Genomic DNA, 16887 nt, shown 5'->3' with positions numbered 1-16887 from the left:
AGCTTCACAGACAAGAAAAAGCTAAAGGAGTTCATCACCACCAAACCAGGATTACATGAAATGCTGAAGGGTGTTCTTTAAGAAGAGGAAGAAGAAGAAAAAGGTAAAGATAAAAATTATGAACAACAAAGTGACATAAAATACATACCTACCAACAAGTGAATCTAAAAATCAAGTGAATAAAAAATCTGAAGAACAGAATGGACTGGTGAATATAATAGAATCAGGGACATAGATAGGGAGTGGACTGACAATTCTCAGGGGGAAGGGGGTGTGAGGGGTGCGGGAAGAGATTGGACAAAAAGTTTACACCTATGGATGAAGACAGTGGCGGGGGTTAAGGGCATGGGGTGGGGTGGGAAATCAGGTGGAGGGAAGCTATGGGGGGGAAAAAAGAGGAACACCTGTAATAATCTGAACAATAAAGATTTATTTTTTTAAAAAAAAAAAAGAAAAAGGCTGAAGGAGGCATCTTGGGTGCATTGGGATCCTTGAATTTCTTTTTTGATTCGCCCTTTAGGAGGAATATGTTTTCATTTCTCTCTCATAGCGGGCCTTGTCCGCCTTTGCCATGTCTTCAAATTTTCCTTTCTCCTTGGCAGACATGGTCTTCTGAGCACTTCTTAGAAAAACTCTGAGAAGTTGACTGAAGCATCTGGGTACTGCTTCTTGTGTTCCCCCAGGCAAGTTTGCGCAAAGAAAGCATACAATGACATTTTGCCTCTCAGCTTTTTAGGATCTCCTTTGCCCATGTTTAATTACTTTCCCTCAACGAGCACACAGTCACCCAGTGCCCAGCTGGCTCACACTTGCCCCAGCGCTGTCTCTATGGAACTCGATGTACTGCAATGGCTGTCCAAAGAAAAAATCTTAAAGACTGCAAGAGACAGACAGAAAGTTACCTATGAGGGAGCTCCCATTAGACTGTCAGCTGATTTCTCAACAGAAACCCACTTTCTTCTCAGAATGGCATGAAGCATACAATGTAATGAAAATCAAGGGACTGAACCCAAGACTACTCTATCCATCAAGGCTATCATGCAAAATGAAAGTGAAATAAAGAGCTTCACAGACAAAAAAAAAAAGGCTAAAGGAGTTTATTACCACCAAACCAAGAAATGCAAGAAATGCTAATGGGACTGTTGTAAGAAGAAATAGAAAGTGAGGGAGGAACACATATATAAAGAATAAAAATGAAACAGCTGCCGTCGCCGCCAACACCGCTGCTGCATTCGGGTGTAGAATCTGGAATCCCTGCACCTCCTTAACAATGAAGCAGAGTTTGAACGTGCCCGCTTCCCTCCGCAAGCTGTGGATGCTCGTGGAGGAAACCCACACCAACAAGTTCATCACCTGGAGCCAGAATGGTCAAAGTTTTCTGGTTTTGGATGAACAAAGATTTGCAAAAGAAATACTTCCCAAATACTTCAAGCACAATAACATGGCAAGCTTTGTGAGGCAACTGAACATGTATGGTTTCTATAAAGTAGTACATATTGACTGGAATTGTAAAGCAGGAATGAGATGGTCCTGTTGAATTTCAGCATCCTTACTTCAAACAAGGCCAAGATGACTTGTTGGAGAACATTAAAAGGAAGGTTTCATCTTCAAAACCAGAAGAAAATAAAATTCGTCAGGAAGATTTAACAAAAACTATAAGTAGTGCTCAGAAGGTTGAAATAAAACAAGAGACTATGGAGTCAAGGCTTTCTGAGTTAAAAAGTGAGAATGAGTCCCTCTGGAAGGAGGTGAAGAATTATGAGCAAAACATGCACAACAGCAACAACTTATTCAAAAGATTGTCCAGTTTATTGTTACATTGGTTCAGAAAAACCAGCTTGTGAGTTTAAAATGTAAAAGGCCTCTACTTCTGAACACTAATGGAGCCCAAAAGAAGAATCTGTTTCGGCACATAGTCAAAGAACCAGCTGAGAATCACCATCATAAAGTTCCACAGTAGGACTGAAGGTTTAAAACCAAGGGAGTGGCTTTCAGATGACATCATTATTTATGATGTCACTGATGATAATGCAGATGAAGAAAATATCCCAGGTATTCCAGAAACTATGAAGACATTATATCTAATCCCTCCAACTGTAGCCAGTACCCAGATATTGTCAATGTTGAAGATGACAATGAAGATGAATATGCAGCAGTCATTCAGAGTGGAGATCAGAATGAACCAGCCAGAGAATCCCTAAGTTCAGGCAGTGATGGCACTAGTCCTCTCATATCTAGTGCCATTCAGCTAAATGGCTTCTCCAGTCTGACTGCAGATGATACTGTTACCATGATGGATTCCATTTTAAATGATCCTTTGGGAAAGGTTGTGCTGTTGGATTATCTTGACAGTATTGATTGCAGTTTAGAGGAGTTCCAAGCCATGCTGTCTGGAAAAAAGTTTAGCATAGAGTCTATGCCATAGACCCAGATCTCCTTGTTGATCTTTTCACGAGTTCTGTGCAGATGAATCCTGTAAATATGTCTCTCTTTTCCACATCCAGCACTGCTAGAGAGCAGTCCAGTTCCTGAGTAGGGGCTGCTGGGGATTGAGAAAATGAAAGAAAGAGACAGACACAGAGATGGAAGGAAAAAGCTGGGGCTGGGTAGAAACACTGTCCTCTGATGGAGAGACAGGGACCTAGGGCCAATACAGCCTGTTTATTTTATACAGCAAAACCCAGGAAGTTTTACTAAAAGTCAAGACAAAGGAGATCATGTGCATTCTTGGGTGGGCCCGATTCGTATGCATTCCAGGTGCTTGGCTGGATTTAGATAACAAAACCCATCCCCTGGAGCCTGGGCTGAAGGATCAGAGCTCTTCAGTGACACTTGGGGGGTGCAAAACTCCCACTGCAAACGGTCCAGGCTCCCGCAACTTGACATCGGAACCTTCTGGTGATAGTCAGAATGGGGAGACAACAAAGCAATCCACAGAGGAAAGAAAAGGAGGAATCGCCAAGTAAGGAAATAAGTGAGACGGAAGCATGCAACATGACAGAAAAAGAATTTAGAAAATGATCATATAGTTCATACACTGGATGGACGAGAAAATCAACAACCTATGCAAAAATCAGGAAGAAATGAAAAAAATATAGTTACAATAAAAAACACCATGGAAGGCTTCAACAGTAGACTAGAAGAAGCAGAGGACCGAATCAGTGAGTTAGAAGATCAGGTACAGAAACAAGCCCAATCTGAACAGCAACAAGAGAAAAAAATTAAAAAGCAGGAGGAGAGCCTAAGGAAGCTTTGGGACAATGCAAAATGAAATAACATACATATAATAGGGCTGCCAAGAGGACAAGAAGAGTAGCAAGGATTAGAAAATTTATTTGAAGAAATAATGACAGAAAACTTCCCTGATATGGGGAAGAAAAAAGTTCAAAGAGTCCCAAGCAAGATGAATCCCAAAAGACCCACACCAAGACACGCCATAATTACAATGGTAAATGTTATCGACAAAGAGAGAATCTTAAAGGCTGCAAGAGAGAGACAGAGAGTTACCTACAAAGGATCCTCCATCAGATTATCAAATGATTTCTCAACAGAAACACATCAAGCTGTGTTCCAAGAAGGGAATGGAAGGAGATATACAAAGTGATGCAAATCAAGGGACTCAATCCAAGAATACTCTATCCAGCAAGACTATCAATCAAAATTGAAGGGGAAATCAGGAACTTCAGAGAGAAAAAAAGGCTAAGGGAGTTTATCACTACCAAACCAGCAATTCAAGAAATGCTAAAAGGAATGCGGTAAAGAGAAGAAACAAAAAGGTAAGAAGGAACACAGCCTCAAAAAATAAAAATGGCTACAAACAAGCACCTTTCAATAATAACTTTAAACATAAACAGACTAAATGCTCCAATCAAAAGACATCGAGTGGCTGAATGGATAAAAAAACATGACTCATATATATGCTGTCTACAAGAGACCCACCTCAGAACAAGGGACTCACACAGACTGAAAGTGAAGGGATAGAAAAATATCTTTCAAGCAAATGGAAATAAAAAAGCTGGGATAGCAATACTTATATCTGACAAAATAGACCTCAAAGTGAAGACCATAACAAGAGATAAGGAAGGCCACTACATAATACTAAAGGGATCGATACAACAAGAGGATATAACCCTGGTAAACATATATGCACCCAATGCAGGAGCACCCAAATACATAACAAAACTCCTGGAAGATATCAAGGGAGGGATCGACAACAATACAATCATAGTAGGGGACTTTAATACACCACTGACATCACTGGATAAATCCTCTAGACAAAAAGTCAGCAAAGACACAGCAATCTTAAATGACTCACTAGATCAAAAATAGACCACATACTGGGTCACAAGCAAAGTCTCCCCAAATTCAAGAAGATTGAAATCATACCAAGCATCTTTTCAGACAACAATGGCATAATATTAGAAATAAACTACAATAAAAAACAATCCAAAACACTCATACACTTGGAAGCTGAATAGCATGTTATTAAATATTGATTGGGTTACTAATGAGATCAAAGAATAAATTAAAAACATTATGGAAACTAATGACAATAAAAACACAACAATCTGAAACCTATGGGACACAATGAAAGCAGTCCTGAGAGGGAAGTTTATAGCTCTACAGGCCAAACTCAAAAAACAAGAAAAAAATGGTAGTAAATCATCTAATGCTACAGCTCAAAGAATTAGAAAGAGAGCAACAAGAAAAAGCCCAGAGTGAGCAGAAGGAAGGAGATAATAAAGATTAGAGCAGAGATAAATGACATAGAGATCAAAAAAACAATACAAAAGATCAATGAAACCAAGAGCAGATTCTTTGATAGGATAAACAAGATTGATGAACCTCTAGCCAGGTTCACCAAGAAGCAAAGAGAGAGGACTCAATGAAACAAAATCAGAAATGATAGAGGCGAAATAACAACAAACTCCACAGAAATATAAAGGATTGTTAAGAAATATTATGAACAACTCTATTCCAACAAACTAGACAACCTGGAGGAAATGGACATATTCCTAGAAAAATACAACCTTCCAAAACTCAATCAGGAAGATTCTAAAAATCTCAATAGGCCAATAACTATAGAAGAAATTGAATCAGTCATCAAAAAACTTCCAGCAAAAAAAAGCCCAGGCACAGATGACTTCACAGGAGAGTTATACCAAACATTCAAGGAAGAACTAAAACCTATCCTCCTCAGACTATTCCAAAAAATTCAAGAGGAAGGAACACTTCCAAACTCATTCTATGAAGCCAGCATCACCCTAATACCAAAACCAGATAAAGACAACACAATGAAAGAGAATTACAGGCCAATATCCCTCATGAACATAGATGCCAAAATCCTCAACAAAATTCTAGCAAATAGAATCCAGCAATACATCAGAAAGATCATACACCATGACCAAGTAGGATTATCCCAGGAATGCAAGGATAGTACAATATCCGCAAATCAATAAACATGATACATCACATAAACACATTGAGAGATAAAAATCACATAGTCATATCAATTGATGCAGAAAAAGCATTTGACAAAATCCAACACCCTTTCTTGATAAAAACTCTCAGCAAGGTGGGAATAGAAGGATCATACCTCAACATAATAAAACCATATATGATAAACCCACAGCCAGCATCACACTCAATGGACAAAAATTAAACCATTTCTCCTAAGAACAGGAACAAGACAGGGATGCCCTCTCTCACCACTCCTATTTGACATAGTACTGGAAGTATTAGCCATTGCAATTAGACAAGAAGAAGAAATAAAAGGCATCCAAACTGGAAAAGAAGAAGTAAAACTGTCCTTATTCGCAGACGACATGATACTGTACATAGAAAACCCAAAAGACTCCATCAAAAAGCTAATAGACTTAATAAATGAATTCGGCAAGGTAGCAAGATACAAAATTAACGCCAAGAAATCTATAGCATTTCTATACACAAATAGTGAATTTACAGAAAGAGAGACTAAAAAAGCAATCCCATTTACCATCGCACCAGAAAAATTAAAATACCTAGGAATAAACTTAACTAAGGAGGTAAAATACCTGTATGCAAAAAACTACAGAACACTGAAAAAAGGAGATAGAGGAAGATATAAACAGATGGAAGAACATACCATGTTCATGAATTGGTAGAATCAACATCATCAAACTGTCCATTCTACCCAAAGCAATCTATAGATTCAATGCAATCCCCATTAAAATACCAATGGCATATTTCACAGACCTAGAACGAACTCTCCAAAAATTCATCTGGAATAAAAGAAGACCCCGAATAGTTGCAGCAAATCCTGAGAAAGAAGAACAAAGTAGGAGGGATCTCAATACCAGATATCAAGCTGTATTACAAAGCCACTGTTCTTAAAACATCCTGGTACTGGCATAAGAACTGACATATAGATCAATGGAATAGAATAGAGAACCCAGAAATCGACCCAAACACTATGACCAATTAATATTCGACAAAGGAGGCATGAACATAAAATGGAGTCAAGACAGTCTCTTCAATAAATGGTGTTGGGAGAGAAAACCAAGATGGCGGCATAGGTAAGCACCTAAACTGCTGCCTCATACAACAATTTCAAAACTACAACTAAAAGACAGAACGGACACCATCCAGAACCACAGGAAAGCTGGCTGAGGGGAAATTCTACAACTAGAAGGAAAGAGAAAAACTCACAGAGAATTGGAGGTATGGCAAAGGGGCTTTGTGCGCGCAGAGAGGAAGGGCGGCTGAGAGCCTGGCTTACTTTCTCTGGCGAGAGGGGGAAGGAAACCCAAGACTGCACTGAACCCCAGTTCCTACTGCACTGAACCCCAGTCCCGGGCGAAACCCCGTGGACCCAGGCTCATACAGGGGGAGTCTGGACTGTCAGGTAGAAAGGCACCCAGAGACTCGGAGACCTGGGGGAAACCCAGCGGAGCCCCAGCGGGCAGGGGTCTGGAGGCGCGTGCGCCAGTGTGCACAAAGACTGCGGAGGTTGCCACAGGCTTTCCCTAGCAGAAGGGAGTCGGAAGCTCCTGACTGCACTGAACCCCAGTTCCAGGCGAGCCCCTGGGGACCCACGCTCTTGCGGGGGAATCTGGACTCTCGGGCGAAGACTCGGGAGCCGGGGAAGGCAGAGGTCTGGAGGCGCGCATGCAAGGGCAAGGCTGACGGGAAGCAAAGACTATCTGCTCTGCCCTGAGACTCCACCCCATCCAAGCTTTTGCAATTTGGCAAGTATAATCCTATAAGGCTGTCTCCAACACCAAACTTCTCCCAACGTAGACACAGTTGATCCTCACAGCCAACTGGCCTGGAGGTCAATTCCTCCCAGTGATACCAACAACAATCAAGACTTAACTACAACAAGGCTGTACACACAGTCCACAAAGGGGTGCACCAGGAGTATCCACCTCAGGTTAACTGGGGAGGCTGACCCACTGGGCCATATAGGAAACCTAGCACACAAAGCTACCCTACCAACTCAGGGAAGCAGTGAAAATGTGGCGACAAAGAAACAGATCACAAACGAAAGAAATGGAGAAAAACAAACGACTGGATGTAGAATTCAAAACCACGCTTATAAGGCTTTTCAAGAATATCCTAGAGAAGGCCGATAAATATAATGAGACCCTCGAAGATATGAAAAAGGACCAACTAGAAATTAAACATACACTGACTGAAATAAAAAATATTATACAGAGACCCAACAACAGACTAGAGGAACACAAGAATCAAGTCAAAGAATTGAAATACAAAGAAGCAAAAAACACTCAACTGAAAAAGCAAAAAGCAAAAAAAAAAATCCAAAAAGTTGAAGATAGTGTAAGAAGCCTCTGGGACAACTTCAAGTGTACCAACATCAGAATTATGGGGGTGCCAGAAGAAGAGAGAGAACAAGATACTGAAAACCTATTTGAAGAAATAATGACAGAAAACTTCCCCCACCTGGTGAAAGAAATAGACTTACAAGTCCAGGAAATGCACAGAACCCCAAACAAAAGGAATCCAAAGGGGACCACACCAAGACACATCATAATTAAAATGCCAAGAGCAAAAGACAAAGAGAGAATATTAAAAGCAGCAAGAGAAAAACAGTTAGTTACTTACAAGGGAGCACCCATACGATTGTCAGCTGATTTCTCAACAGAAACTATGCAGGCCAAATGGGAGTGGCAAGAAATTTTCAAAGTGATGAATAGCAAGAACCTACAACCAAGATTACTCTACCCAGCAAAGCTATCATTCAGAATTGAAGGGCAGATAAAGAGCTTCACAGACAAGAAAAAGCTGAAGGAGTTCATCACCACCAAACCAGTATTATATGAAATGCTGAAAGGTATTCTTAAAGAAGAGGAAGAAGAAAAAAGTAAAGATAAAAATTATGAACAACAAATACATATCTATCAACAAGTGAACCTAAAAATCAAGTGAATTAAAAACCTGAGGAACAGAATAATGTGGTGAATATAATAGAATCAGGGGCATAGAAAGGGAGTGGGCTGATAATTCTCAGGGGGAAAGGGGTATGAGGGGGTTCAGGAAGAGACTGGACAAAAATCATACACCTATGGATGAGGACAGTGGGGGGGATGTAAGGGCAGAAGGTGGGGTGGGAACTGGGTGGAGGGGAGCTATGGGGGAAAAAAGGAGAAACAATTGTAATAATCTGAATAAAGATTTATTTTAAAAAAATAAAATAAAAAATAAATGGTGTTGGGAAAATTGGACAGATACATGCATAAAAATGAAACTAGACCACCAACTTACACCATACACAAAAATAAACTCAAAATGGATAAAGGACTTAAACATAAGACGGGAAACCATAAAATTACTAGAGGAATCCACAGGCAGCAAAATCTCAGACATATGCCGAAGGAACTTCTTCACTGATACTGCTCCTAGGGCAATAGAAAATAAAGAGAAAATAAACAAATGGGACTACATAAAAATAAAAAGCTTTTGCACAGCAAAAGAAACCATCAACAAAACAACAAGAAAGACCACTACATGTGAGAACATATTTGCCAATGTTATCACTGATAAGGGTTTAATCTCCAACATTTACAGTGAACTCATACAACTCAACAAAAGGGAGATAAACAATCCAATCAAGAAATGGGCAAAGAACCTAAATAGAAACTTTTCGAAAGAAGACAGAAGGAAAGCCAAGAGACATATGAAAACATGTTCAACTTCTCTAATCATCCGAGAGATGCAAATCAAAACAACAATGCGGTACCATCTCACACCTGTCAGAATGGCTATCATCAACAAATCAATAAATGACAAATGTTGGCAAGGATGGGGAGAAAAAGGAACCCTGGTGTACTGCTGGTGGCAATGCAGATTGGTGCAGCCACTATGGAGAACAGTATGGAGTTTCCTCAAAAAAACTAAAAATGGAACTCCCATTTGACCCAATAATACCACTTCTAGGAATATATCCCAAGTAGCTAGAAACATCAATCAGAAAGGATATATGCACCCCTATGTTCATAGCAGCACAATTTACCATAGCTAAGATTTGGAAACAGCCTAAGTGCCCATCAGCAGATGAGTGGATTAAAAAACTGTGGTACATCTACACAATGGAAAACTATGCTGCGCTAAAAAAGAAGGAATTCCTACCATTTGCAACAGCCTGGATGGAACTGGAGAGTATTATGCTAAGTGAAATAAGCCAGTCAGAGAAAGATAAGTATCACATGATCTCACTCATTTGTGGAATATAATGAACAACATAAATTGATGAACAAAAACAGTTCCAGAGACAGAGAAACATTGATCAGACCATCAAACCTCAGAGGGAAGGTAGGGGAGGGTGGGGATAAAAGGGAGAGATCAACCAAAGGACTTGTATGCATGCATATGGGTCTAACCAATGGACACAGACAACAGGGGGGTGAGGGCATGAGTGGGGGGGATGGGGAGGTAATGGGGGAAGGACACATATGTAACACCTCAATCAATAAAGAAATTTTAAAAAAAGATTTAATGCACGTTATTGCATATCTTTAAGTTGGATTCAGATGGGCATTTTTTCCTGATTGTAGTAAATTTGAATTATTCTTTATATATATGCCCATTGACCCAGGTTAAACTTTTGTTTGTTTTACTTGTTTGATGCTGTCTGTTTGCATTGAGTATAAGTCACTAAAATTAATGGTAGAACTCCTTAAAAAAAAGAATAAAAATGGCAACAAACAAGTAACTATCAATAATAACCTTAAACATAAATGGCTTAAATGCTTCAATCAAAAGACATAGGGTAGCTGAATGGAAAAGAAAACTTGACCTATATATATATTCTGTCTACAAGAGACCCACCTCACAACGAAGGACTCACACAGACTGAAAGTGAAGAGATGGAAAAATTTTTTTCCAAGCAAAAGGAAATGGAAAATAAAAAAGCTGGGGTAGCAATACTCATACTTGACAAAATAGACTTCAAAGTGAAGGACATAGCAAGAGATAATGGAGCTGCTTCATAATGCTATGGGGATTGATACAAGAGAATAAAACTCTGGTAAACATATATACACCCAATATAGGAGCATACAAATATATTTTTAAAAACTTCTAGAGGGTTTTAAAGGAGATATGGACAGTAATACAATGACAGTAGGGGTCTTTAACACCTACTGACATCACTGGGAAGATCTTCTAGACAAAAAAAAAATCAACAAGGAAACAGCAATCCTAAATGACACACTAGATCAGATGGAATTAATTGACATTTTCAGAACAATTCACTCAAAAGCTACAGAATATACATTCTTCTCAAGTGCACATGGGTCATTCTCAAAGATGGACTACATGTTAGGACATGAACTAAGTCTCTACTAGTTCAAGAAATCATATCAAGCATCTTCTCAGATCACAATGGCATGAAATTAGAAATCAGCTACAATAAAAACAATAAAAAACATGGAGGCTAAATAGCATGCTGTTAAAAATGATTGGGTTACCAAAGAGATCAAGAAAGAAATGAAAAACCTCCTGGAAACAAATGAAAATGAAAACACAAAAATCCAAAATTGATGGGAAACAGTGAATGCAGTCCTGAGAGGGAAGCTCATAGCACTACAGGCTTACCTCAAACAAAACAAAACAAAACAAAACAAAACAACAAGAAAAACTTGTCGTAAGTTATATAATCCTACAGCTTAAGTAATTAGAAATAGAAGAACAAGAAAGTCCAGAGTACGTAACAGGAAGTAACTAATAAAGATCAAAGCTGAAATAAATGACACAGAGACAAAAAAAAAATCAATAAAGCCAAGAGCTGATTCTTTGAAAGGATAAACAAGATTTATGAAGTTCTAGCCAGACTCATCAAGAAACAAAGAGAGCCGTAGTTGGTTTGGCTCAGTGGATAGAGTGTCAGCCTGTGGACCCAATGGTCCCAGGTTCAATTCCAGTCAAGAGCAGGTGCTTTGGTTTCAGGCTCCTCCCTGGCCTAGGCCCTGGTTGGGCTCATGCAGGAGGCAACCAATCGATGTGTTCCTCTCACATCAATGTTTCTCTCTGTCTTTCCCTCTCTCTAAAGAAATCAATGAAAAAAATATTCTCTGGTGAGGATTAAAAAAAGAAAAAAGAAACAAAATCAGAAACGAAAGAGGTGAAGTAACAATTGACCCCACAGAAATACAAAGAATCATAAAAATATACTATGAACAAATATTCTATTCTAAAATCTGGGACAACCAGGTTGAAATGGACATCTTCCTAGAAAAATACAACCTTCCAAAACTCAATCAGTAAGAATCAGAAAACCTGAATAAGCTGATAACTACTGATGAAATTGAAGCAATAATAGAAAAACTCCCAGCAAACAAAAGCCCTGATCTGGATGGCTTCACAAGGGGAGTTTTATCAAACATTCAAAGAAGAACTAATACCTGTACTCCTCAAATTATTGCAAAAAATTCAAGAGGAAGGAACACTTCCAAGCTCTTTCTATGAGGACAGCATTACCATGATTTGAAAACCAGAGAAAAACACTAAAAGGAAAGAGAACTACAGGCCAATATCCCTGATGAACATAGATACTAAAATCCTCAAAAATATTATCAAATCGGATTCAGCAATATATTAAAAGGATCATACACCATGACCAAGTGGGATTTATTCTGATACAATGTTCACAAATCAATAAGTGTCATATATCACATAAACAAATTGAAAGACAAAAATCACATGATCATATCAATAGACTCAGAAAAAGCATTTGGCAAAATCCAACACCCATCTATATATATAAAAAGCCAGTGACTGGAATGCCCTAACAACCAAATGACCAGTCACTATGAGGTCCACTGCAGCCAGCGAACCCGCCCGATCAGGGGGTGGGGCTGGTGGTCAACCCCCTGTGGATCCTCCCCCCAGCCAGCCCCACCTCCGATGGGCCCCTACCACCCCAATCGACCCATAGCCCCTCCCACTGGCCAGCCCCACCCCTGACCACCCCCCTACCTTAATAGGGGGTGGGGCCAGCTGGCCAAGCTCCAGATGGGCCCCCACCACCCCAATCAGGGGCAGGGCTGCCGGCCAACTGCCTGCAGTCCCTCCCCCTGGCCGGCCCCACCCCAATGGGCCCCCACCACCCCGTTCAGCCTAAAGCCCCTCCCCCCAGCCAGCTCCACCCCTGATCGGTCCCCCCACTCTGATCAGGGGCAGGGCCAACTGGCCAACCATCCATGGCCCCTCCCCCAGGCCACTGGCCCCAAATCGGCTCCCTGCTCGATGGGCAGGGCTGGCCAGTCCATTGCCCACAGCCCCTCTACAGTAGGCCCCATCCCCAATCAGCCTCCACCACCCCGACTGGCCCGCAGCCCCTCCCCCAAGCCAGCTCCACCCTGATGGGCACCCCCACATAATCGGGGGCAGGGCCGGCCAACCCACCATCCACAGCCCTTCCCCACAGCTGGCCCCACACCCAGTCACCCCCCACCAGTTAGGGGCGGGGACCACCAGCCAATTGCCTGCTGCCCCTCCCCCCAGCCGGCCAACCTCCCACCATCTCCTCCTCCCAAAGGCCCGGCCCTGATCCGCTGATTGGGGCTGGGCCAGCTGGATCTCACCCGTGCATGAATTTATTTACCGGGCCTCTAGTTTTTGATAAAAATTTTAAACAAAGTGGGAATAGAGGGAGCGTATCTCAACATGATAAAGGCCATATTTGACAAACCTACAGCCAACATCATAGTCAATTGGCAAAAACTAAAACCATTTCCCCTAAGAAAAGGAACAAGACAGGGATACCTGCTTTCACCACTCTTATTCAGCATAATACTGGAAGCCCTAGCCACAGGGATCAGACAAAAAGAAGAAATAAAAGGTATCCAAACTGGAAAGGAGGAAGTAAAACTCAAGGCTATCATTAAAAATGACATGATATTGTACATAGAAAACCCTAAAGACTCCATAAAAAAACGATTAGACTTAGTAAATGAATCTGGCTATGTTGCAGGGTCCAAAACCTACACCCCAAAATCAATGGCTTTTTTATACACCAATAATGAACTCTCAGAAAGAGAAACTAGAAAACAATCCCATTTACCATTGCAAAAAAGAAATTAAGATACTTAGGAATAACTTAACCAAGGAGGTAAAAGACCTGTACTCAGAAAACTACAGGATGTTGAAAACAAAGATAGAGAAAGATATAAACAAGTGGAAGAATATACTGTGTTCATGGATGGGTAGAATCAACATTCTTAAAATGTCCATAATACCCAAAGCAATCTATAGATTCAATGCAATCCCTATTAAAATGCCAAAGGCATATTTCACAAATCTTGAACAACACTCCAAAAATTTATATGGAACTAAAAAAAACAAAACAAAAACAAAAAACCAATAGCCACAGCAAACTTGAAAAAGAAGAACAAAGTTGAAGGATCACAACACCAGATATCAAGTTATACTACAAAGCCACTGTACTCAAAATAGCCTGGTACTGGCACAAGAACAGGCATATAGATGAATGGAATAGAACAGGGAACCCAGAAATCAACCCAAGCCATTATGCTCAATTAATATTTGACAAAGAAGGCAATAGAATACAGTGGAATAAAGACAGTCTCTTCAATAAATGGTGTCGGGAAAACTGGACGGCTACATGCAAAAAAATGAAACTAGATCACCAACTTACACCATACACAAGAATAAACTCAAAATGGATAAGATATCTCTTGTAGAAATCTGCTTACAGATACATCTCTTAGCCCAGTGGTCAGCAAACTCATTAGTCAACAGAGCCAAATATCAACAGTACAATTGAAATTTCTTTTGAGAGCCGAAAACCGACTTCTGCGCATGGGCCACAGAAGTATTACAGAAGTTTCAATCGCACTGTACGTGCGCGCCTGCACGTGGTATCTTGTGGAAGAGCCACACTCAAGGGGCCAAAGAGCCGCGTGTGGCTCGCGAGCCGCAGTTTACCAACCACTGTCTTAGCCCAATAGAAACAAAGGGGAAAATAAACAAATGGGACTCTGAAGCCTCCACACTCTTATCGAAGCTTTTATATAAAAATAAAAAGCTTCTGCACAGCAAAAGAAACCATCAACAAAACAAGAAGAAAGCCCACTGCATGGGAGAACATATTTGCCACTGTTACCTCCCATAAGGATTTAATCTCCAAAAAAATTTTTACATGTATCCATCCAATTTTCCCAACACCATTTATTAAAGAGACTATCATCACTCCATTGTATGCTCTTACTTCCTTTGTCAAATACTAATAGACCATATTGGTGTGGGTCAATTTCTGTGGTTTCTGTTGTGGTCCACTTTCATTTTGTTGATGGTTTCTTTTGCTGTGCAGACACTTTTTAGTTTGATGTGGTCACATTTGCTGATTTTTTTCCTTAGTTTCCTTTGCCCTTGGTTTCATTGATCTTTTGTATTTTGTTTTTTTTTTAGTCTCTATATTATTTATTTCTAGTCTAATCTTTATTATTTCCTTCCTTCTACTTACCCTGGGCTTTTCTTGTTGTTCCTTTTATAATTTTTTTCCCATTTTTTAGAAGTTATCTACTTTGAGAAGTTCAGATAATTTTATTTTACATTTTAAATATACTTTTATTGATTACAGAGAGGGAGAGGGAGAATCATTGATTGGCTGCCTCCTGCACACCCTCTACTGGGGATTTAGCGGGCAACCCGGGCATGTGCCCTGACTGGTATCGAACTGTGACCTCCTGGTTCATAGGCTGATGCTCAACCACAGAGCCACCTTGGCCGGACAAAAGTTCAGATAATTTTAAAGTTGTTTTCCTGGCCTCCTGTCTTCTCAGAAATGAAGAGCTTAAACAATTTTTAAAAACAAACAAAAAAAATTTTTAATTCTCCCATTCTTCTCTAACTGCATAAATATACTGGCTTTAACATAAAATTACATGATAGAAGGGCCCATTTTTAAGGACATTAAATTTTTCTTGTGGAAAAACAAGCAAGTGTCAGTATATCAGTGCTTAAAAAAAAGTGTGATAGAAAATCAGGGCTCTTTCTAGAGAAGTCTCCCAATTGTTTAATTACAATTATTTCTTATAAGATATCCAACTGGAATACAGGATGGCTGTGTCCTACAGCAATCTAAAATACAACCTCTCTTAATATGCATATAGAAAATATGTCTTAACCAATTTGGAGGGAAAGCAAAATCTTAATTGTAAAATTTCTCAAATTATCATTTTTTTCTCCCAGATTGAATTCGATAAGAGTGTGGAGGCTTCAGAGTCTCTTGGGCTGATGTTTACATCAATGATCCCTTTTGGGACCAGGCTGGAGGGCTGGCATTCCATTGAAAGTGTGTGAGGCACCTGCTGCTACAGAAGGAATTAATAAATAAGGAACCATACTTGCCACCTGAAGAATTCTTTAACATTTGAATATCTAGTTAGTACAGACCAGGAATATGCCTTGATTTTCCACTTGTGGGAAAGTCATACTTTAAGACAAAAATTTCTGTTCTGCAAACCCAAACCATCATATATTGTCAGAGACTGTAGAATTTATATTATCGTATCTTCTCAAAAGGACGAGAAAATAACAGTTCTTCAGAGGAGTTTTTTCTTTATCTTAAATGTCAATGATCACAAATACTTCTGGCTTCTCTTCAGGATAGACCTGCATGGCTGAATACGTTATTGCCTTGACTTCAGTTCCTGGACATCCACTGTATGATCCAAATACTCATACTTCCGACTGACTGGAGGATACTTGGCCTTGGTCGCCTTCTGCTTCTCATTCAAATTGTAGTCCCAAATATCTTCCCCTTCTTGCTCCATGACTGCAGCCTTGGGCCCTTTTATAATTCTTTTAGTTGTAGGGTTATATTGTTTATTTTAGCTTTTTCTTGTTTCTTGGGGTAGGCTTGTAAGGCTATGAACTATCCCCTCACAATTGTTTTCTGTAGATTTTGGCTTGTTGTGTGTTTATTTTTGTTAGTTTACAGGAAACTTTTGATTTCTACCTTGATCTCATTCATTGTTCAATAACAAGCTACTTAGTGTTCATGTGTGTGAATGTTTCTGAGTTTTTTATTGTAGTTGATTTCTAGTTTCATGCTATTGTGGTATGAAAAGGTGCTTGATATAATTTCAATCTTCTTGAACTTGTAGAGACTTATTTTGTGTCATAATATACGGTTTATCTTTGAGAATGATTCAATATTTGCAAATCAATAAATGTGATACAACATATAAACAAAACGAAGGATAAAAATCACATGCTCATATCAGTAGATGCAGAAAAAAGATTTGACAAAATCCAGCAACCATTTTTTCTTTTTTAAATAAATCTTTATTGTTGAAAGTATTACAGATGTCCCCTTTCTTTGTGCTTTTTTCCCACATTGACCCCCTCCACCCCATACCCGCC

The 16887-nt window shown here is 39.8% G+C and overlaps 1 pseudogene across 1 annotated transcript; it reads left to right on the top strand.

Annotated features, from left to right (window-relative positions):
• The first annotated feature begins 1270 nt into the window (after positions 1-1270).
• LOC308246757 (heat shock factor protein 2-like) lies at positions 1271-2532 on the top strand (annotated as a pseudogene). The gene has a single exon. The product of its transcript is annotated as a heat shock factor protein 2-like (transcript).
• The last annotated feature ends 14355 nt before the right edge of the window (positions 2533-16887 follow it).

This window comes from Plecotus auritus (genome assembly GCF_963455305.1).
Source record: "Plecotus auritus genome assembly, chromosome: 4".
NCBI classification, from domain to species: domain Eukaryota; kingdom Metazoa; phylum Chordata; class Mammalia; order Chiroptera; family Vespertilionidae; genus Plecotus; species Plecotus auritus.
The sequence above is the reverse complement of the archived record's forward strand: the minus strand, read 5'-3'. Positions and strand labels throughout refer to the sequence as shown.